Genomic DNA, 22,143 nt, shown 5'->3' on the forward strand with positions numbered 1-22,143 from the left:
ATGTGGCACATATACACCATGGAATACTATGCAGCCATAAAAAAGGATGAGTTTGTGTCCTTTGTAGGGACATGGATGCAGCTGGAAACCATCATTCTCAGCAAACTATCGCAAGAACAGAAAACCAAACACTGCATGTTCTCACTCATAGGTGGAAAATGAACAATTAGATCACTTGGACATGGGAAGGGGAACATCACACACCAGGGCCTATAATGGGGAGGAGGGATGGAGGAGGGATTGCATTGGGAGTTATACCGGCTGTAAAGGACGAGTTGATGGGTGCTGACGAGTTGATGGGTGCAGCACACCAACGTGGCACAAGTATACATATGTAACAAACCTGCATGTTATGCACATATACCCTAGAACTTAAAGTATAATAATAATAAATAAATAAATAATAAAAAAATAAATAAGTAAAATAAAAAAAGAAAGTCATACGAAAATTTAACAAAATCCATATCAAAATTCCAATAGTGTTCTTTACCAAAAAAAGAAACAATTTTAAAACCCATTTGAAACTTAAAAGATCATGAATTGCCAAAGCAATTCTGAGAAAGAAAAACAAAGTTGGAAGCATTGTATTTCCTGATTTAAAATCATATTACAAATCTATAGCAATCAAACAGCATGGTACCTGCATGAAAACAAATACATCGACCAGTGGAACAGAATAGAGACCCCAGAAATAAACCTAAATATATACTGTCAACTAATTTTAGACAAGGACTTGAAGACAACGTAATGGAGATAGGATAATTCCTTTAAAAAATGGTGCTGGGAAAACTAGATCTCCATATGCAAAAGAATGACATAGGCCCCTATACCGTACACAAAAAGTCAACCCAAAATGGATAAAAGTGGCTTAAATATGAGACCAAAACCATAAAGCTCCTGGAAAAGTATGTCGGGGAACTGCTTCTGTACATTGACCTTGGTAATGATTGTTTTGGACAGCACCAAAAGCTCAGACCACAAAAAACAAAAATAAAATGAATGAGACTACATCAAACTGAAAAAACTCCTGTATAGCAAGGAAAATAGCAAAACAAAATGACAGCCTATGGATTTGAAAAAGATACTTGCAAACTATATATCTGATAAGGGGTTAATGTTTAAAATTTAGATAAAACTGATATCACTCTGTAGTGGAATAACTAATAATTCAATTACATCATGGACAGAAAACATGAATAGACAGTTCTCCGAAGAAGACATAATGGCCAACAGATATGAAAGGTGCTCAACATAATTAATCATTAGGAAAATGAAAATTGACACCACTATGAGACACCACCTCACACCTCTTAGGATGGCTATTATCAAAAAAATCAAAAGATAACAAATATTGACAAGGGCGTAGAGAAGAGGGATCTCTTGTACACTGTGGAACTGTTGAGCCATTATAAAAAAAAACCAGTATGAGGTTTCTAAAAAAATTAAAAATAGAACTACAGTATCATCAAGTAATTCGTCTTCTGGCCATATATACAAAGGGAATGAAATCACCACCTCAAAAAGACATCTGCACTCTCATGTTCACTGCAGCATTATTTACACCAGCCATGATACGGAAATAATCTAGAGTGTCCATAGCTGGATGAATGGATAAATAAATTGTAGCATGTAAATACAATGGGATATTATTTAGCCCTAAAAAGCAAGATCTTGCCCTTTGTTACAACATGGATTGGCCTGGAGACATTATGCCAAGTGAATTAAGCAAGATGTAGAAAGACAAATATTCCATGATCTAACTTATGTGAACTCTAAAATGAATTCACAGAGATAAAAAACAAAGTAGTGGTTATCAGAGGTGGAAGTGAATGTGGGAACTGGGAGATGTAATTTAGAAGATACAAAGTGGTAGATACGTATGATGAATAAGTCTAGAGATCTAACGTGCAGCATAATGACTATAGGCAGTAAAATTGTATTGTATACAGGATTCATGCTAAATGTGTAGCTGTTCTTGCCTCAAAAACAAAAAAAAAAGTAAGTGACTATATGAGATGGTGGATATGTTAATTTGCTTCACTATAGTTACCTTTTTAACCTCATAATATCATATTATATCCCTTAAGTATACAGAACAAAATCTATTTAAAATAAAAATAAAAAAATCTCATGAATATTACATGAAGACATGGAAAGGTTTTTTTTTACTTTTTTTTTTTTTTTATCAAATGTAACGTCTGTCATTAGTATTTTTTTTTTCTCTTCCTTTTTGATGCCTTAAGTTATGCCTGTTTTCATTTTACTTTGTTGGTTATGTAATATGAAACATTAAAATAAGACACGAAAATATAGACATCTGTTACCATCAACATGAATAAAAGGAAGATTGCAAGGGCATATTTAGGGTCAGTGCATTAAAAGGCAATGTGAATCCATGTAACATACAATAACAACAAAGAGAAGATGAATACGCAATAACAAAAGACTGAATTTTAAACGTGCATTTCCTATGAGGCAATTACAAGGGCACAAATAATGCCTCTGAAATTGTGTATGTCCATATTAAGTAAGCTTACATTCTGTGCCAAGAATTAGGGGGATAAAGGAAGAAGAAAAAATCCTGAATCCCAGATGATTTTAAGGCTAATTTTTAAAGATATTCAAGATATTTTCTAGTAAACGGTTTGTTATCTTCCCCATCTCTTTAAATATATAGAGGTTACATAGAGATGTCTATGGATATTCCTTTTATTTTATTTTATATATATTTAAAGCTACATCTAATAGAAGCAGGAGGAAGTAACACTATATCAAAAATTACATTGATCTATGAAAATCCACAAAGTGGATGAAAATAAAAAGAGGCATTGTGTGAAGATGAATGAAGAACCAAACAGGGCAAAAGGAGAGGGAAATGCAAATTGCATCATTAAAACGTTAGATTTAAATTTTTTAAAAAACCTGAGTTCAACCCATATTTACTGTTTGTTATCTATATAAATTTGCATTTCAGTAGTCTTACCTTTGTCATTACCATCTGTGAAAAGGGAATGAGAATTACTGATATATTTTCCTTGCAGGGTTGTAACACAGATAAAATAAGGTAATGGATGTAAGAGAACTCTCCCATCTATAACATAGTCTCACACACACATAAGTAGTTTTGTGGTATATTGTTAACATGTAGCATACTTTATATAGCAAGTGATATTTTCCTAAGAGACCTCAAAAGTAGCACAAAGAGAAGATTTAGTAGAGAAGATAGCTCTAGAAAGCTTCATTTTGATTTTTAAAATATGAGGTTGGGGAAGGATAAGCTGTATTAAATACTTCTCTTTCTTTCTGGACAACTTTATCTCATGGAATGTAAAAAAAAAAAAAAAAAAAAGAAAACCAGGCTTAATTTAAGCCAATGAGCAATAACAATTTTGATATGAAAGCACTGGAAACATGAAGAGAAAATGTCCACGTGATCTGAGAAGGAAGATGTACTCTATTTGTAAATATACACTAAATACTTTGGAGGGAAATTGGGAGAAAGTATAAGCATATAATTATATAGTTTGAGACTCTTAAAGGAACATTACCTTAAGACATTCTTGTAGTCTTTAGAAAGTATGACTAATGAAATGAAATATTTGATGAAGTGGGAAGCATGCCAACTGGATCATATTAACTGAACAGGGAGCACTAACTGAACTCAAAATTTTGAATATACAACAAATAATTTTTTAGTACAATTATATCCCAAATATTTTATCTGGCAACCCTGTCTCTAGAGGGCAACATAACCTTTTTTCCCATGCTTTTCTGGCTTACATTGTACCTTTTTCTGGGAGTGTAAGGATTAAAGAATGAAGAAACTACCCGCAAAGCTACAAACTACTGAGATCTGATTTCAGGGACTTTGCCAAAGATTGTTAAATGCTATAACCCATAGAATCACAAAACTGAAAATAACCTTTATACAACTCCTGGGCAGTTCCCTGATTTTAAGAGGAAAATGGAAAAAGTTAACTTCTCTGAGACAGAACATAATGAGATATAAAAATATTTGTCACAGATACTGGTTTCTAAGGATGTTTATGGAATCTACTTCCTTATAGTCATTCAGGATCACCTAATGGTAATTCTTACTGTGTATATGGGAGTGGAACGTAGGACTTCTTCAGGTACCTATTCGCTCAGGAAGCCTATTTTTAAGCATTACTGGAGTCTGCCTTTAGTACAGTCTCTTCACAGTTTTATAGCACTGTGTTTTTCACCTCATCAATCCCTAAAGTTCCAGTAACTTCATTACAGATAGTTGTGGGGATAATTTAAGCAAGTTCCACATTCCTCTAATTTCCTTTTGCACAACTTCTCTTATAAAATAACCCATGCATGAGACACTTTGCAAATGTGACAGCTGAGTTTTTAAGCTTCTGCTGTAGTTAGAAATTCTTGTGACCAGCCTTTGGAGAACTGATTTAAACTAGGTACCCCTCAAGTATATTGCAGTACTGTCATTGACTCTTTGTTGCTTGAATAACTTATATGAATTGAGAGTAATGTTTCTGGAAGGTGATTATCTGACTTGTAATTAGAGCCATGTGTCCCAAAAGCAGCACATTTTAGAAAACTAACTGGAAAATTCTCTATGATCAACGTATCTCCAACATTAGCATTTCTATAAAATCAACATTCATTGGACATTTCATGAAGGAAGTCATAGAAACTAGCTAAATAAGCAAGTTCTTGCCATATCAAAAGAGACCTTCCAGTATGTTTAACATGATTCCCTCATTTAGTTCTGTATATTTCCGTTAAACGATTAGCCTTTCCAATGAAACATGCAGGCAGAACCACAATATAGATCTCACAATCTTTTGTGCTTCTACCTACCCAAAAGGGCCAGGTCTTAGGTAGGAAGTAAAGTCTCTGTTTTGCTTCTTGCTTAAGCACTGGTCCCTTAGAGTGACAATACTTTTTGAATTATTTCGATCACATGAATGGAAATCACCTCAAACTGAAATCTCATTGCAGAGATTTCACCTCAAACTGAAATCTCATTGCCTTCTAAGCTGGTTATCATTTACCAAGGGAAGGGTTGTGCTCTACTCTATTGACATATAGTCTACTCTGTCTAGACGCTATTGGGTCTAGGACTCACTTTCCTGAGAATGAGTTTATCTGTTCTAAGATCTGAAGATCTATACAAATAAGGGATACGTTCAGAACTTCTTTTTCCCCCACTATTACCATTTTAATTCAATATTTTCTTGGAGATTTAGAGATTCAAAGAAATGTAATAATGTAAGAAAATGAAATGATTAGGACAAATATTAAAAGAAGTGATAAAGTATTGGAATATTTCTTTTGCTCATGTTTCTATCTCTTCATTTTTTTCCCCTTCCAACTTTTATTTTCGGTTCAGGAGTACATGTGCAAGTTCGTTACATGGGTAAATTGTATGTTGCTGGGATCTAGTTTACAAATTATTTTGTCACCCAGGTAGTGGGCATAACAACCTATAGGTACTGTTTCAGTCCTTACCCTACTCTCACTCTCTCCCCTCAAGTAGGTCTGGGTGTCTGCCATTCCCTTCTTTGTGTCCATGAGTGTTCTCACTTTATAAGTGGGAACATGTGATATTTGTTTTCCTGTTCCTGTTTTAATTGCTTAGGATAATGGCCTTTAGCTACATCTGTGTTGTTGCAAAGGACATGATTTTGTTCTTTTTCTTAGCTGCAATGTATTTGTGTATATGTACCACATTTTCTTCATGTAGTCCACTGTCGTTGGGCATCTATGTTGATTCCATGTCTTTGCTATTGTAAATAGGACTGTGATAAACATATGTGTGCATATGCCTTTATGGCAGAATAATTCATATTCCTTTTAATATATATCCAGTATTAGGATTACTGGGTTAAATGGTAGGTCTGAGTTCTTTGAGAAATCTTGAAACTGCTTTCCACAGTGGCTGAACTAATTTACATTCCCACCAGGAATATATAAACATTTCATTTTCTCCCTGGGTTTGCCAGAGTCTGTTATTTTTGACTTTTTAATAATAGTCATTCTGACTAGTGTGAGATGGTATCTCATTGGAGTTTTGATTTTATTTATTTGATGATTAGTGATGTTGAGAATTTTTCATATGCGTGTTGTCTGCATGTGTGTCTTCTTTTGAGAAGTTTCTCTTCATGCCTTTTGCCCATTTTTAAAATGGAGTTATTTTGCGCTTCTTGAGTTGTTTAAGTCCCTTACAGATTCTGGGCTTAGACCTTTGTGGAGTGCATAGTTTGCAAATGTTTTTGCCCATTCTATGAGTTGTCTGTTTACTCTGTTGATAGTTTCTTTTGCTGTGCACAAACTCTTTAAGTCCCACTTGTCCATTTTAATTTTTGTTGCAATTCCTCTTTTAAGTCTTCATCATGAAATCTTTGCCAGGTCCTATGTTCAGAGTGATATTTCTCAGGTTTTCTTGAAGGTATTTTATAGTTTTAGGTTTTACTTTTAAGTTTTTAATTCATCTTGAATTGATTTTTGTGTATGATGTAAACAAGAAGTCTAATTTCAATCTTCTGCATATGGCTAGCCAGTAATCCCAGCACCATGTATCGAATAGGGTGCCCTTTCTCCATTGTTTTTTATTGATGATTTGTTGAAGATCAGACGGTGTGTTCTTTTTCTTTTGTGGTTCTCTAATCTTTGCCAGTGGTCTATGTGTCTGTTTTTGTGCCAGTTCCATGCTGTTTTGGTGACTGTAGCCTTGTAGTATAAAGTTTGGTAGTGTGTATAGTGTAAAGTTTGGTAGTGTGATGCCTCCAGCTTTGTTCTTTTGCGCAGAATATCTTTGGCTGTTCTGACTCATTTTTGGTTCCATATGAATTTTAGAATAGTTTTTCTCTAATTCTGTGAACAATGTCATTGGCAGTTTGATATGAATAGCATTGAATCTGTAAATTGCTTTGAGCAGTATGGTCATTTTAATGATATTGATTCTTTCTATTTATGAGCATGTAAACACCATTTGTTTGTGTTATCCCTGTTTTATTTTCCACAGTGTTTTGTAATTTTCATTGTAGATATTTTTCACCTCCCTGGTTAGCTATATTCCTAAACTCTGAAGAGACTAATAATGAGTTCTGAAATTTAATAATAAAAAACTTACCAGCCAAAAAAGTCCTGAACCTGACAAGTTCACAGCCAAATTCTACCAGATGTATAAAGAGCTGCTACAAATCCTCCTGAAATTATTCCAAAAATTGAGGATGAGGGACTCCTCCCTAACTTATTTTATGAAGCATTATTTTGATACCAAAGCCTGGCCAGAAACACAATGAAAAAAAAACTTCAGGACAGTTTTTTTCTGATGAAAATAAACAAAAAGATCCTCAACAAAATACTGGCAAATTTAATCCAGCAGCACATCAAAAAGTTAATCCACCACAATCAAGTAGGCTTTATTCCTGTGATGCAAGGTTAGTTCAACTGCATAAACAGAACTAAAACCAAAAACCATCTAATTATCTCAAGACACAGAAGAGGCTTTTGATAAAGTACAACATTCCTTTATATTAAAAACTGTCAACAAACTAGTTACTGAAGCAACTTACCTCAAAATAGTAAGAGCTATCTATGACAAACTCACAGCCAGCATCATACAGGTAAAAGCTGGAATCATACCTGTTGAGAACTGGAATAAGACAAGGATGCCCACCCTCGCCGCGTGAATTCAATACAGTTTTGGAAGTCACAGCCAGAGAAATAAGAGGAGAGAAAGAGATAAAAGGCATCCAGATAGGAAGAGAGAAAGTCAAACTATCGCTCTTCACAGATGATATGATTTTATAATTAGAAAACCTCATCATTTCTGCCCAAAACCTCCTAGATCGGATAAACAACTTTAGCAAAGTTTTAGGATAAAAAACCGATGTACAAAAGTCAGTAGCATTTGTATACGCCAGTAATGTCCAAGCTGACAGCCAAATGAAGAATGCAATCTCATTCACAATAGCCACACACAAGAAAGAGAAAACCTTCAGAATACAGCTAACCAGAACTTCTGAAGGTATGACTTTCTTTATCTTTGTAGCAAAGTCCCTAATATTTCTGTGTTAAAAAATGGAGAGCCAGATATATCAAGAGTAGAAGGCACTTAATTGGGGGCCTCTTAGAGCTGAAAGAACTCGTAAGTGCAAGTTATCTGACAATGTAATTTCCTCCATCATGAGGCCATTGGTGTAGGCTCAGAGAGGAAAGGCACTGTAGTGGGAGTGGGGACAATGGGCATTTGGCTACTACTTTATGTAACTTATTTATGCCTTCAGAGCCTACTCAGGACCCATCATGTATATGTCAATTCTGTTTGATGATAGAGTATTGCTATACATGCCAACTTTATGGCTTGGTATTCAGACAACACCCAGTTTATGAAGGGCAACTCAGGTTGCATAGGAACTTGGTGACCCATGGTTAAACATTCAGACTCTACTAAAGCCCGGTAGCAGGCCAAGAGCTATTTCTCAAAAGGAGAGTAGCTCTCTGCAGATCATGACAGGACTTTATTCCAAAGTATGAAAGGTCTGCACTATAATTCACCCATATGGGGGTGCCAAAGACTCCAAATGACATTTCTGTCTGTGAGTGACACTTTTAAGTACCACAGGGTATGCTGGGTCATATGGCCCAAGTGAAATAGCAGCTTGCATGGCCACCTGAACCTGTTGTAGAGCCTTCCTTTGATGGCCCCACTCAACGCCACAAGCTTTTTGGGTCACTAGGTAAATGAGATGGAGCAATATCTCCAGATGAAGAAAATACTACCTCCCAAATCCAAAGAGGCCCAACATGCATTGTGCCTCTTTATTGGTTCTAGGAGGGGCCAGTTGCAATGACTTTTCCTTTACCTTTGAAGAGATATTTCAACATGCCCCACACCACTAGACTCCTAGAAATTTCACTGAGATAGAAGCCCTGTGAATTTTTTTGTATTTCTTTCTCAATATGTGATACGTAAATCTTTTACTAATGATAGAGTAGTTGCTATTTCTTGCTCACTAGTTCCAATTAACATAATGTCATCAATGTAATAGACAAGTGTGAAAGCTTGTGAAGGGGATGTGTGATCAGGATCCCTTTGAATTAAGTTAAGACCTGGGGCTGGCAAGTTTATATAATCCTGTGGCAGAACAGTGAAGTTAAATTGTTACCTTGCCAGCTGAAAACAGACCCTGCTGCTGTCTATACTAATGGATATTGAGAAAAATGCAGGATATTGAGAAAAATGCATTTATCAGATCAATAGCTTCATACCAGTTACCAGAGGGTGTGTTATTTGCCCAAGCAATGCAAACCTCATCTGGCACAGCAGCTGCAATTAGAGTCATCACCTTATTAAGCTTATGATAATCCACAGTCATTCTTCAAGATCCATCTCTCTTCTTTACAGGCCATACAGCCAAGTTGAATGGAGATGTGGTGAGAATCATTGCACCTGTATCCTTCAAGTCCTTGAAGGTGGCACTAATCTCTGCAGCCCTTCCAGGAAAGTGGTCTTGCTTTGATTTACTATTTTTCTGGTCACAGGGAATTCTAGTGGCTTCCACTTGGCTTCTCCCACTATAATAGCATTCACTGTATAGTCAGCAAACTGATACAGGAATTTTGCCAGCTGCTGAGCATATCTATTCCAATTGTGCATTCCAGAACTTGAGAAATAAGTATAGGATGGGTTAAGGACTTACTGAGCCCACAGTGGGACAGACCTAAGTAAAACTTCATTAATCACATGGCCTTCGTAATTATATCCCTTCTTTGACTGGTGGAATACTGTGATGTTTGGGTTTCCTAGAATTTGTGTCAGTTCAGAGCCAGGGTCCAGTAGTTCCCAAAAGGTCTTATTTTTACCTTTTCCCCAGTGTACAGTTATTCTGGTAAAAGGCTATAGATCCTTTCGGGAAAGACTGGAGAAAGATGAACAAAATTTTTGGTAGTTTATCTGACTCTACTTTATTCTAGGGGTTCTGAGGCTATAAATTGGCTTAAATCTGGGAATTCACTGAGGGGTATTACTTTCTGTTTTTATGCTTCCAGTTAAAGTTTTGTTCACCTGACCTTGAACTTTTCTGCTTCTGCAGATCACGTAAGAATTTAGTAGGCTTCCTACTATTTTCTAATCTATGTTTATTACTTCTAGGAGCACCGTAGTCATTTAGCCAACACCATAAGTCTGTGTGAGTCAGATTATTATTATTGCTGCTTTGACTCTGCTCTCCATCATGGTTATCATGCCCACCTTTTCTTTGGTAGTTGATTGCTACCACTTGGACCCTGCCACCCTAGGAGCTAATTATTTCCTTTACATTTAGGTTCCTGGTTCAGTTTCTATAGTTCCCACTATAAGGTCTAGTCAAGAAAAGAGCAATTACAGAGCTCTTCAAGGATGCTGGGGCTCCCCTCAAAAATTTATTTCTGATAGTATTGGTGAAAGTCACGTCTCTTGGGCTCTCCCAGTATGGGTGACAGATGGGCTCTAACAGTTCTGTCTCCCTAAGCCTTTGAATATCTTCCTATATATTAAACCAAAGCATTTCCAGAATATCTAATTTACTCACTGTGTACCACCTTTTGGTCCATGTTTCAGCCAACCAACCAGACAGTTATAGTCCTTCCTAACTCCGTGAACTGCAATATTAAATGCAGAATCTCTGTTTCGTTAGTCCATGTCAATATATTCAACCTAATCCAACTTGTTTCTTCCACCACTATCCCCACAGCCACAGCTTTAGCACCCATTTAAACACATTTTCCCATTTTCTCTGTGTATAAATTAGAAAACTGAAGTAGTTCTCTTGGAGTGTAATATACTTTATGTGTTATACTTTATACCTCACCTTTGGAGGCCTGCTGATACTTAAGCCTAGTCATAGATCTAGAAACAAAGAGGGACTGGGAGATGGATACTGAAGAGAATTCCTATTGTCTTTCATGGCAGCTGCTTCAGGGGAGGGCATTATAGTTTCCTTAGGAGATGAAAAAGCCAATATCACTATGAATGTGGATGCCACAGCCAAAGGGTGTGGAGACCAATTTCACTAGAGAAGAAAACTAATCAGAATGTAGGGGGTCAGTGTAACTAGCTTCATCAGGGTCTTCCCACACATCCCAATCCCAGTTTATAGGATCCCATTATTTTCCAATCAATACCCTCACTTCAGCAGCACCTGGCCTGTGAGGCTGGGAGTTCAACTTGCATTGTAATCAGCCAGTCACAGGATGAAATTCTGTGTTTGATCTCCAGCTTTCTCAGCCCTGTGGCTATAGGGCTGAAGAGCTAAGGGTCTTCTTCAGTGTATGCATAGATACCTTCTGGTTATTTATATGATGTTTGAGCTGCACATCTGAATCCCTGAGCTCATCCTTTTCTTCCACCACTTTGGCGACATTAGGAGCAATCAGCCAAACTTACTATATTTGTTAGTTTTCCAGAAGTCATCCAGTTCCTTGTGACAGAGCAGGAGCATCTCCATCTTGGACAAGCCTCTCATTCTAAAGTTCACCTTAATAAAAAAACCACCTAAATCCAAATGGCATCAGCCTAATGACTAAGGTCAGCATGACCATAAACCGTAATTAACATCTTCAACCAGAAACATTGCAAACTCCTCCCCAAGCAGAGACATGCTAGCCCCGAAATAACCCCCCTCCAGCAGGGAAGATGCCAGCCTCCAGATAACCCCCTCTGGCTGGAAAGCTTCGTGCCCCAAGATAAACTCCCCTCCGCCCAGGGACATTCCAACCCCACCATAAAACTTCTCTTGCAAACAGGAACATTCCAAACTTCTGATAAGCCCCTTCACCCTAAAACAAATATATACTCTTAATCTATAAGAGAAAGTGCTCCTGACCACAGTTGGCCAGGAGCGCCTCTCAGGTTTTAACTAAAGAAAACCTGTCTTTGCCAAGCTGCTTTTTGTGTTTCTTTCCTTGTTCTTCGACTCTTACACTTACCTTGCTTATGGTTGGAACTGTTGGTTGATTTGTGGTTGATTAGGTGTATCCAATGCAGATGTTTTGTGTATCTCTGTTACCAGATTATACTATGAACTGTCAGTGTGCTCTGTTACTGGAAATAGAGTCATTTGCATCTTCAATCTAATCAAATTAAAGAGACAATTTCAGAAACCCCAGAATCAATTTAGAAAACTTATCCTTAAAATTCTGTTCCTCTACAATCACTCTAGGTATCAAAATCTGTCCTAGAGTTCTCCAGAGAATCAGAAGAATTAGGATGGTTGTGTTATAAGGAATTGTCTCACATGATTTTGGAGGCTGAGAAGTCCCACAATCTGCTGTCTGCAAGCTGGAGACCTAGGAAAGCTTATGGTATGAATTCCAGGCTGATTCTGAATGTCTAAGAACTAGGAGTACTGATAGTGCAAGTCTCAGTCCAAGGGCAGGAGAAGACTGATGTCTCAGTCTAAGTGTCAGGGAGAGAGAGAGAGAATTCAAACTTATTTTACCTTTTTGTTCTGTTTGAGGCCTCAGTGGGCGGGTTGGTTGATGGTCACCCTCATTGGGGAGGACAACCTGCTTTACTCAATCCACCCATTCTAGTGACAATCCCTTTCAGAAATACCATCATAAACAAACCCAGAAGTAAAATTTAGCCAGATATCTGGGCATCCCATTGCCCAATATATATAGAAGTACTTTCAATAACATCTCCTCCTAGTCAGTATAGAATTGCTAAAGTATCTGAAGGTGAAGGTCTTAGGCAATCCAGTAGGTTTTGCCATCATAAATGATCCCTGATCTGTCAAGGGCACAGTAGGGATTCTTACCACAGATGTTGACACCTACTTCTGGGGTTAATCAGGCATGTTTTGTAGGATGTTTGTGATAACTGAAATATTTAGAGGATTTAAGATCCTCTTTGAGTCTGCACTGATTTGACCTATGTTATCTCATTTTACTGGTATAAACCCCAGAATCAAAAATCAAAAAGAAGCCATCTTTCTTTTAGTGTATAGTACACACTTGGGTGAACACCAGTAAGCATCACTGGGTGCAAACTGGAACTCACAGACAAGAGAATCAACACATACAGGGATCTCCTGTTTTTTTCAGTGTCCTGCAGAAAGGACGGCTCGGATTTGAGTGCTGCTGTATGCTGCATGGGGATGGGTTCCAGGAGAAGGACTTCAGCACCTGTTGTTCTTTTTACACTGGGCTAGTGTTAAGAGTGTAGACTTTGTTGCACGAAAGGAAATGGACAATTTGGATTTAGGTGCCAGCCATTTAGTTGAGTGTTAGAAAAACAGCTGCCCAACACTTTAGAATTTTGGAGGTTCCTGGTCACTTTTGAGTTTAGAAGGATGGGAGCATTTAGTTCTAGCCAGCTAACTACAAACAGCCCAGAAGAAGCTCTCAATGTTATTTACCAGTTTGTCCAGTGTGTGAAGTTAAAGAGACAAAGAGACAAGTAAAAATACCAAGGTGAGTTAAGATTCACCTATAAACTTAAAACCAATCACTTTTGTTCAAAATAATATTCGTTTAGAATTATAAAATGTCATGTTTATTTCCTCATGTTATTTCTACTTAGAAATATGGGTTACTGTTACATAATATTAGGATGTCAGGCATTAGCTGAGGCTAAAACAAACTTCTCTCATGAAATGGACCGAACTTCACAGTGAAATTTCACTCTCACTGGAATTTCACTCTCAGAAAAGTGAGAATAAACCTAGGGTTTGATTCTTAAGCAGCAAGTATTAGGTATTATCAAAAGAAGGAGGTTAATAGTTCCAAAGTGATGGTCAGCCATGTGACTAGGGTTTATCCAGTAATGTTTTACCTCATCAGATCCCACTGAGACTGTTCATATATTGCCTTCTTTGACCAGATTTGCTGCAGGAATAGTAAAGGATATAGGGACCCAGAACAGATACAGGCTAAAAATAATTAGAATTAATTGGAAGATGAAATGCTAAAAGTAAAAAATACAGTTTGCGATGACTGTAATTGTCTTTGTCTTAGGTGAAAGAGTCCTAAATTGGGATAGTGGCAGTGACAATGGAAAAGGAGCAACAACAAGATAAGCCCAGCAATAATAAGTAATAAATTACCTGTGTAAATATATTTGAGTTTTGAAAATGAAATGACCAAACTTATTGCTCAAAAACATATAATTCAGAATGAGGCACTGATGTATGTATGAGTAAATAAAAGATAGAGGAGTCTGACTCTTGAGGAACTATTTATCTGCCTCTTCTCAAATAAAATAAAACTAAATAAATTTACCATGCAAACTGTTAATCATGTATGGAGCCCAGCCTTAGGTTAGAATTTAATAAATATTTGTGGAATAAGTTAACAGACTTACAAGGAATACACCTAAGTCAGATAAATTCCTCATTCTGTTCCTGCTTCAGATTTTTCTGTTTCTTGAGTCTAAGCAGACAGACATCATGGTGTAAAGATGTGCTTAGATGGCAAATATAAAGATTATAGAATAGTACGTTTTCACATAGAGTATATTCGATTTCAAGATGTGTCAATGTCTAAAACCAAGTTTTTGCTGTTTTTTTTAACCAACCTACACAATTTTTTGACAGAAAAAAATTCTTTCCTTCAGTTACTAAGTCACGATTCCAGAGTCTCACTTTTATTATGTTTTTAAAATCCTAGGAAGTGTCACCTACATTGGAAATATTTGCTAAACCTGAACTTTCAAAACGCTAGTAGGAAGCACTTTAATTGAATCTATAAAAGTAATTCCCCAAAGAGTATACCTTTGATGAGTTTACAGAAACCAGTTCAGGATTTACAGAGGAAAATAAATAAATAAAACTGAAAAAATGACTGGTCTTCCTTTGTTCTGCTTAATGTTTAAAATTTGAAAGACTTAGGAATTAAGTTTGAGTGATTCATATGGATAGCAGTTTGCTTTTTATTCTCCCACTTGGGACAGTTGAATGTATATCTCTATTTTATTTTATGTGGTTCACTCCAGTGGTCCAGGACATTGTTAATATCGTGAACAGTAATATGCCCACTAGAAATTCTTGGATTTCCACGGTAATCGTGAGTGGTAGATCAATGAAATTAACAGATAACTCAAAAGATATTTTATTAAATAAACAGTGTTAATATTCCTAGACAAGATTTAAAAAAACAGTTTTTTGAGATTATTTTGTGATGGTTGTTTTGACCAGAACTAATGTAACAAGTTGGAGAAGCATAATATTTGTTTTCTACGTTCTATGATTCCATAGGCTTGTTTTACTTGTTTGTTTTGAACTTTCCTATACTTGAGTCTTATCTGATAGCAATTCAGGCAGACAATTAAATAGTCAAAAGAGAAGCAACTGGAGAAAACAAGTAAAATAGCCTTGATAATCTATACACTAGCTAATCAATTTCTTAATTTTTGAATGTTCATTGGATTCATAGACTGTGAAATGTAGTTCTGTAAAGTTTTTGTAACTATACCTCAACTTAATTTTGTTCTTCTGTAAAAAAACTTGCCCATGTTTGTGAAGTTCAGAATCAAAATACTAAGTTTAAATACACCAGAATTGACTTAGGTCCCAAAGCAGAAAATGGAACAAGCAGATATTTTAGGAAACAGGCTGAGTCAGCATGGTGCTTGTTAGAAAATAATTTTGTTCTATGAATCATCTCATTTGCTGACTGAGATCAATATAGGCTTATGGTTTCCATCAAAAGATAGATGAAATCATGTTTTCCAAGCACTTCTCTGTTTGTTTGTTTTCCTATAGCATTTCATTAATCTGAAACAATGTGAGTTTACTATTAGCTTTGCTTTGATCATTATCCTCATTTTGTGACTTTAAAAAATGAGTTATATACACACATATATAAATTGATTTCTATATGTAGAGATGTATATCTGTAAATATGTATATAAATAAAAATATTTTACTAATTGTGGTGAAGCCAAGGATTCTAAACGTTACCATTTGGGTCAAAGCATGTTGGCTAGGAATTCTTTTTACATTTATAACTCCTTATTTTAAATTTCTGACTCCTTACAAATAGCCATTTTACTTGAAATTAATTTTTTAACTGAGAAATGACCCCTAACTATTAAAAAATATAATGTGTTTAACAAGATAAGGCTTTTCAAGAACACATTATTGTCATCAAAACTCACAAAAAAGCTTTTCCTTGTATATCTTAGTTATGTATGATTTTTTATTGTCTGTCAAAGAAATAACATTGTTTTTTCAGTTCAGATTTTAAGGTGTTATGCAATATCTAGCATTGTTTGATTCTATTTATCTTTGATTTAAATATAATGGGACTGAATATAAATGACCAATCATATTAAATATGATATACCATGGAGTATGGGGCTTCATTCTTATCTCATACTTTGTTTTACATGATATTCTGCTACGTTTTCCTTTACTATTTTTCGCTGGTTTTTGCTTATGCTATTTTCTCAATCTGTAAACAAGTCTGTGTGCCCAGCTGAGTTTGTGAAAGCCTTGGTCCCTGAAGTCCTAAACTACATGCAGGAAAGCTATAGAGGAAGGAGTTGGGATCAGAAGCCATACACATTAAGACTGCAAGCTATCCAAGATAAATTGAGTAAGTGAGAAGACATAATTCATATGGTAGGATGACATAGGTGGTCAGCAATTAGATAAGTAAAAGCCTCTAAAACTTGGGTTGACTGAAACCCCAGGAAAGGAAAAAGGCAGAACACACAGAGTAAGCAGAGCCAAGGCAAGATGTGAGCCATTACAGAATTCATCTCCAGGCTTCCTAGGCAGCCCATAAGGTCTAGCTGAGCAGGTGCCTAGGTCTTTGTGTATCAAGGCTCTGCTGGACACTGTCTCCTTAGCCCTTGCATCTCAAATCTTATCTCTTCAATATAGTCTCTTCAGTATCCCCAAAGCCACAGTTAATATGTTCCTCAATACTTTATCAGTTCCTATTTTATTTTTTCTTTCTAATGTTATTCAGTCAACATTGAGCACCTACAGTGTGCCAATCATTCTGGTAAAAGTAAGAAATACAGTAATAAATGAGACAGATAAAGTGTAAGTCTACCAAATGAGGTATGAAAGAGGTGTCCCATTTTTTTTTTTTTTTTTTTTTTTTTTTTTTGAGACAGAGTCTTGCTCTTGTTGCCCAGGCTGGAGTGCAATGGCGCAATCTCGGCTTATTGCAACTTTCGCCTCCTGGGTTCAAGTGATTCTCCTGCCTCAGCCTCCCGAGTAGCTGGGATTACAGGCATGTGCCACCATGCCTGGCTAACTTTGTATTTTTAGTAGAGACGGGTTTCTCCAAATTGCTCAGGCTGGTTTCGAACTCCCGACCTTAGGTGATCTACCCACCTCGGTTTCCCAAAGTGCTGGGATTACAAGCCTCAGCCACTGCACCTGTCTATCATATTCTTTAAATCCACTCAATTAGGCTTTAAACCACCATTCCGAAAGGATGCTAGGAAATTCCTTATCAGTTGTTCTTAGTCTTCCATTCCTTCCTAAGATCACACAAGGAGAATTTGCAATACTCAGAAGATGGAAGAAAGCTACTGACTGTTCTGTCTGTCATGGTTGTTAGTATTGTCATCTTCTCCAAGTTCACAGCAGACCCTGGAAGTCCAGGAACTCTGTCTTTTATGCCACATGTGGAGTGTGGGTTCTTTGCTCAGATTCAAACTTCTTAGATGTATTATCCTCCTATCATACTCTCTTAGGTCTGGCTACCTCTTTAGGGACCAACTATGGTCTGTACTCTGAAGAAACCTACGGCGTCTTTTTTCCAGCCAGGCATCCCTACTTGCTACTTTCCTCCCTAAGATACCTGACATAATCTCCTCAGTGATTTTAGGCTTTTTATAAAAAGTAGGCTTCTTAGGCTACTTTCAGTTCCTACCAGGCTGTAAACCCTAAGGGGAAGATTTACAAAGCTAGATTATCTCAGTAAAATGAGAAAAGAAAAAATATGTCTGAAACACTCAAAAATATATTTGTCTAAAATGGAAGATAGATATTATACAAGTGACTATTATACATGAGAAAAATAATTGTAATGCACGTAGAGAATGTATTCGCAGAAGCAAAATAAGTAAGCATGCCAATATTTAGCTACATCTGTGCCCATCACAACATTACTTAATTACTAAAGACAAAAACAAAAACAACAACAGCAAAAACCAGGAATCAACATTAGTGTTCAACAGTGAAAGAGTAGTCAGATAAAGTGTGTTGCACGTGTACAAGTCTGTAGTATGTAGGTACATGAGTATTATCAGAATTTTGATATTAACATGAGAAGATGTTCATAACATATTTTAGGTGCAAAAGTAAATTATAAAGAGCATGAATGGCAAGATACTTTCCAACATTTTACCAGTGGTTATGACTAAGTAGCCTGGTTGGTGGGAATTCAGGAGATTGCAGTTTTACTCTTTTTGTTCATTTGCATGTTTTCATCTTTTTAATCAAAGAATGTGTATTTTCTTTTAGCCCTGAAAATAAAAGCAAAAAGAACGATTTTGAATTTCAGATAAAGAACTAGTAGCTTCTATCTATTGCATTTAATTGTGTCAGTCACTTTGAAAAAGCATTTTTCATGCATTATTTATATTCTTCTTATGAATCCTGAGAAATAGGTATAGAAAGATGGATTCTTTTTCTGCTTATTTCCATTTTTTTTTTCCCCTATAAGAGAGAGTATTAGATTAGTGGATGGAGAGGCCATGTTTCCTCCTAGGCAGGGTTGCTGTATGATAACAGGTTGTTCTCCCGTGGGTTGCATCCCATCTGCTGTATTCATGTGGTTAGGTGAAGATCTCCCTTCCTCTGTCAGCCCAAGGTTTCTTTTATCCTTGTCCTTTTATTAATATCTTAACATGCTTGTCATTGCTTTTAATTTGGGTAGAATATGGCAATAAAGTGAGCATAAAAAGTCTTTACACATGTAAATGATACGAAGAAATCTGATCTTTTAAAAGATGTACGTTGAGTGGTTTCCACACAAACATCAAATTGCTGTATCAGACTTTGTGGAATTCTTTCACATCCATCTTTTTCAACAAGAATAGAGATATTTTTAAAATGAAATCAGTATTGCATTAGTTTTAAATTTTTGGTAATTGGTTCTACATTATGGATGGTATACCTTTCCTCAGTAGGTTCTCATCTGTTCAATATTCATGTGAGTGGAGTTCTACTGATTTGGCAACATACACAATATCTGCACAAGCAATGAGACCTAAAGTGCTAAAGTCTGTGCCTTAACTGAGAATTTTAATGGTACTTAAATATATTTTAAAACTCTTTGGAGTAATGAAATAGATTTTTTAAAAAATTATTTGCATATTTTAAAATATTTTCTTTGTAACATGCCAGATTTGTGCATGTGCCTTAAACATATTATGATTTAATTATTTCCCTTAGTAAATAATTTTAGCTAAAAGAAATTTTGAAAGGAAAAATAATTTGTTGTGAAGTGAAATATGGTAACAACCTATCAGGATCAAGGAGCTAATATGTGATGATATTTAGTATTTTACAAATACAAAACTGTATAAGCAGCACCTCTGGATGGCATTAAATATAAAACTAAGCAATCAACTCTTATTCATAAGACAACAGTTAAGTCACGAGTATTACAACATGTCTTTGCAAAAGTGATCCTTCTGTGGATCTTGGGGTTGAGAATTTTGCTTCAGGTGGTTATCAGTAATATAGAAATAGATCATTTACTTGATTAAAGCTTCTTTTCTAAGTCTTTTTTTTTTTCTTGAGACAGAGTCTCGCCCTGTCACCCAGGCTGGAGTGTAATGGCACTATCCTGGCTCACTGCAACCTCTGCCTCCCGGGTTCAAACAGTTCTCCTGCCTCAGCCTCCTGAGTAGCTGGGATTACAGGCACCTGCTACCATGCCTGGCTAATTTTTGTATTTTTAATAGAGACGGGGTTTCACCATGTTGGCCAGGCTGGTCTGGAACTCCTGATCCATCCGCCTTGGCCTCCCAAAGTGCTGGGATTATAGGCATAAGCTACCGAACCCAGCCCTTTTCTAAGTCTTTTTAATCTTTAATATCTAAGGCTAAATTAGATATTAAATTAGTATTACTTTTTATTAAATTAGTATGTTATTTTATTTTATGAAATAGTATTTTTTTGTGATGCAGTCTGATTTTTGTCTATTATATGTTTTTTTGATACCATTACCCTCTCCTTTGTAATTTTGCCCCTCTCTTATTCCATGAGGTTCTGATGAGACTGCTATTCACAAAAGTAACTGGGTTATGTAGCAGAGTTGTGACATAACTGATGTCTGGTTGTGATTTGGAAATACATGTAACCTAAAACAAGTGAGTGAGAGCTTTTGATGAGATATACACAGACGCTGAGGAAATAGAAAATAAGTTCATGATACTGTCCCAATCATGTCATCTGTCAAAAGACAGGACTCGCCTTAGTAGAAGAAGATGAAACCATAAAGAGAAGTAAAGTTGCCAAATTCAGAGTCCTGATAATATCTGATGGTTTGATGTCTGATGCAGGTACCATCCCTAACTTTCCCAGTTATGTGAGTCAGTTACTTTCTCTCTCTTTTCTTCTTTCTTTTCTTCCTTGTTTCTTCTTTCTTTCCTTCCCTACCCTGCCCTGCCCTTTTTGTTTAAGCTAGTTTGAATTTTGTTCATATCATTTGCAAACAAAATGTTATTTGGCCTCACAGAATGGGCCTAGCATGTGTGAGTTTTCCTTAGGAACACTTGGCTTGAAAGAAAGGTTTAAATAAACAGAAAAATAGGATGATCCCCTCTGTAGATGTAGTCATTCCCCTTCCTTAGTAAAGTCAGGGTTTATTTAGTGGGCTTATTTTCAAAATGGCGGAATAGGGCAAGTATGGAAGTGTAATACATGTATTCAATAATGTGGATTTTTCACTTACTATCAGTGACGTAGCTACTAGTAATGTGACTGTCTAGTTTTCTGAAGTCACTGATAAGCAAATGATTCATGTTATGAAATGATACTTCTGAGAGATCAGCCAGCTACCTAGTTACAGGTCAATTACACTGGCTTTTTTCCATTTTACAAAAGTGAGCGATCTGTAGTCTCTAAAGCACTTCTTTTGGATTTAGTTGTGTTTTCCAGTCTGTAATGCTTCTGTCAAAGCCCTTACTCATGGGTTTACTGAATGTTCTAAACAGTGTAGCAATATTCCACTCAAATCCTTCTCATCTTCTAATTTACTTTACAGTGGAAAAAAAGCAGTACAAAGAACTAATACTTGTTTGTTGTTCTTTTCATGTACCCCATTTTTAGTGGAGTTTCATTTAGAATATGTGGTTATCATTTAGCATTATCAGGTTATCACTTAGAATTATTTTATTAGTGAATAAAGAACTAAGCCAAATATAGTATGTGTAGGAAAGGATTGAAAAGGTTTGAAAACTAAACCTTGAGAAGGGCAGAAACCAGGGAGGCTTTGCTTGTGTCTAGGAAGGTGTATCAGAAGACTCAATTCTAACTAATCTTGGTTTCTGAATGCGTGTGTTCATGTTAACCATGATTGAAATTTATGGAGGAGAGAATCTGTTTGACTTAGTTTGGATCGTGTGCTCACATTTGTGATCAGAGTGAGAAGGGGTCTATTATCCGAATAGCAGTATATCAGTATATTAAATGGTAGGCAGTCCAGGGCAGAACTGTAGTAGCTACATGTTTGCTTTCTCAGTGTGTTGCCTATGTGCCTCCTCTCCCCTACTGCCCACCTTCTAATAGTAAGTCTATTAGCTATATGTTGGTACATATGATCAAAGCTGTTGGTAATCATATCTGCCTGCTCTTAGGGTTACTTTTCTAATGTAAAAATAACAGATACCCTGTATCTGGCATATTGAAATCCATTACCAGCTGTATACACCTCTGCAGAGATAATTATAATGAAGCATGTTTTCATATTTTTGATAAGTGTTAATGGTTTTTGAAGTGCAGTAAAGTAAGACATTGACTTATGAAAATGACATCGTTTTGTGAAGTAATGCAGTGCTGTAATATTCATTAATTTTATGGAGATGATGAGTATGGACCAAGGCCAAATGTTGCTGATGGTATATTCTGTAAACAAAGGTTTCACAGTTGTTCAAATAGATTAAAAATGGGAGCCTAAGTTAGTCTTTTTATGGAG

At 36.2% G+C, this 22,143-nt stretch overlaps 1 protein-coding gene across 12 annotated transcripts in view; it reads left to right on the forward strand.

Annotated features, from left to right (window-relative positions):
* COX7B2 (cytochrome c oxidase subunit 7B2) overlaps positions 1–22,143 on the forward strand; it is a 165,828-nt gene that overhangs the window by 101,492 nt on the left and 42,193 nt on the right. Inside the window, exons 1-2 of one of the 12 annotated variants that reach the window (XM_017872668.1) lie at positions 14,011–14,069; positions 16,440–16,572. The exons of 9 other annotated variants lie outside the window; for them this stretch is intronic. The gene's annotated coding sequence lies outside the window, so the exon portion shown is untranslated. Of the gene's footprint in view, positions 1–9,400; positions 9,485–14,010; positions 14,070–16,439; positions 16,573–22,143 lie in introns of those variants that run through there. 2 more of the 12 variants (XR_001885740.1, XM_017872669.1) reach the window with 2 other exon arrangements.

This window comes from Rhinopithecus bieti, unplaced genomic scaffold, assembly GCF_001698545.2.
Source record: "Rhinopithecus bieti isolate Rb0 unplaced genomic scaffold, ASM169854v2 scaffold_7167, whole genome shotgun sequence".
NCBI classification, from domain to species: Eukaryota; Metazoa; Chordata; class Mammalia; order Primates; family Cercopithecidae; genus Rhinopithecus; species Rhinopithecus bieti.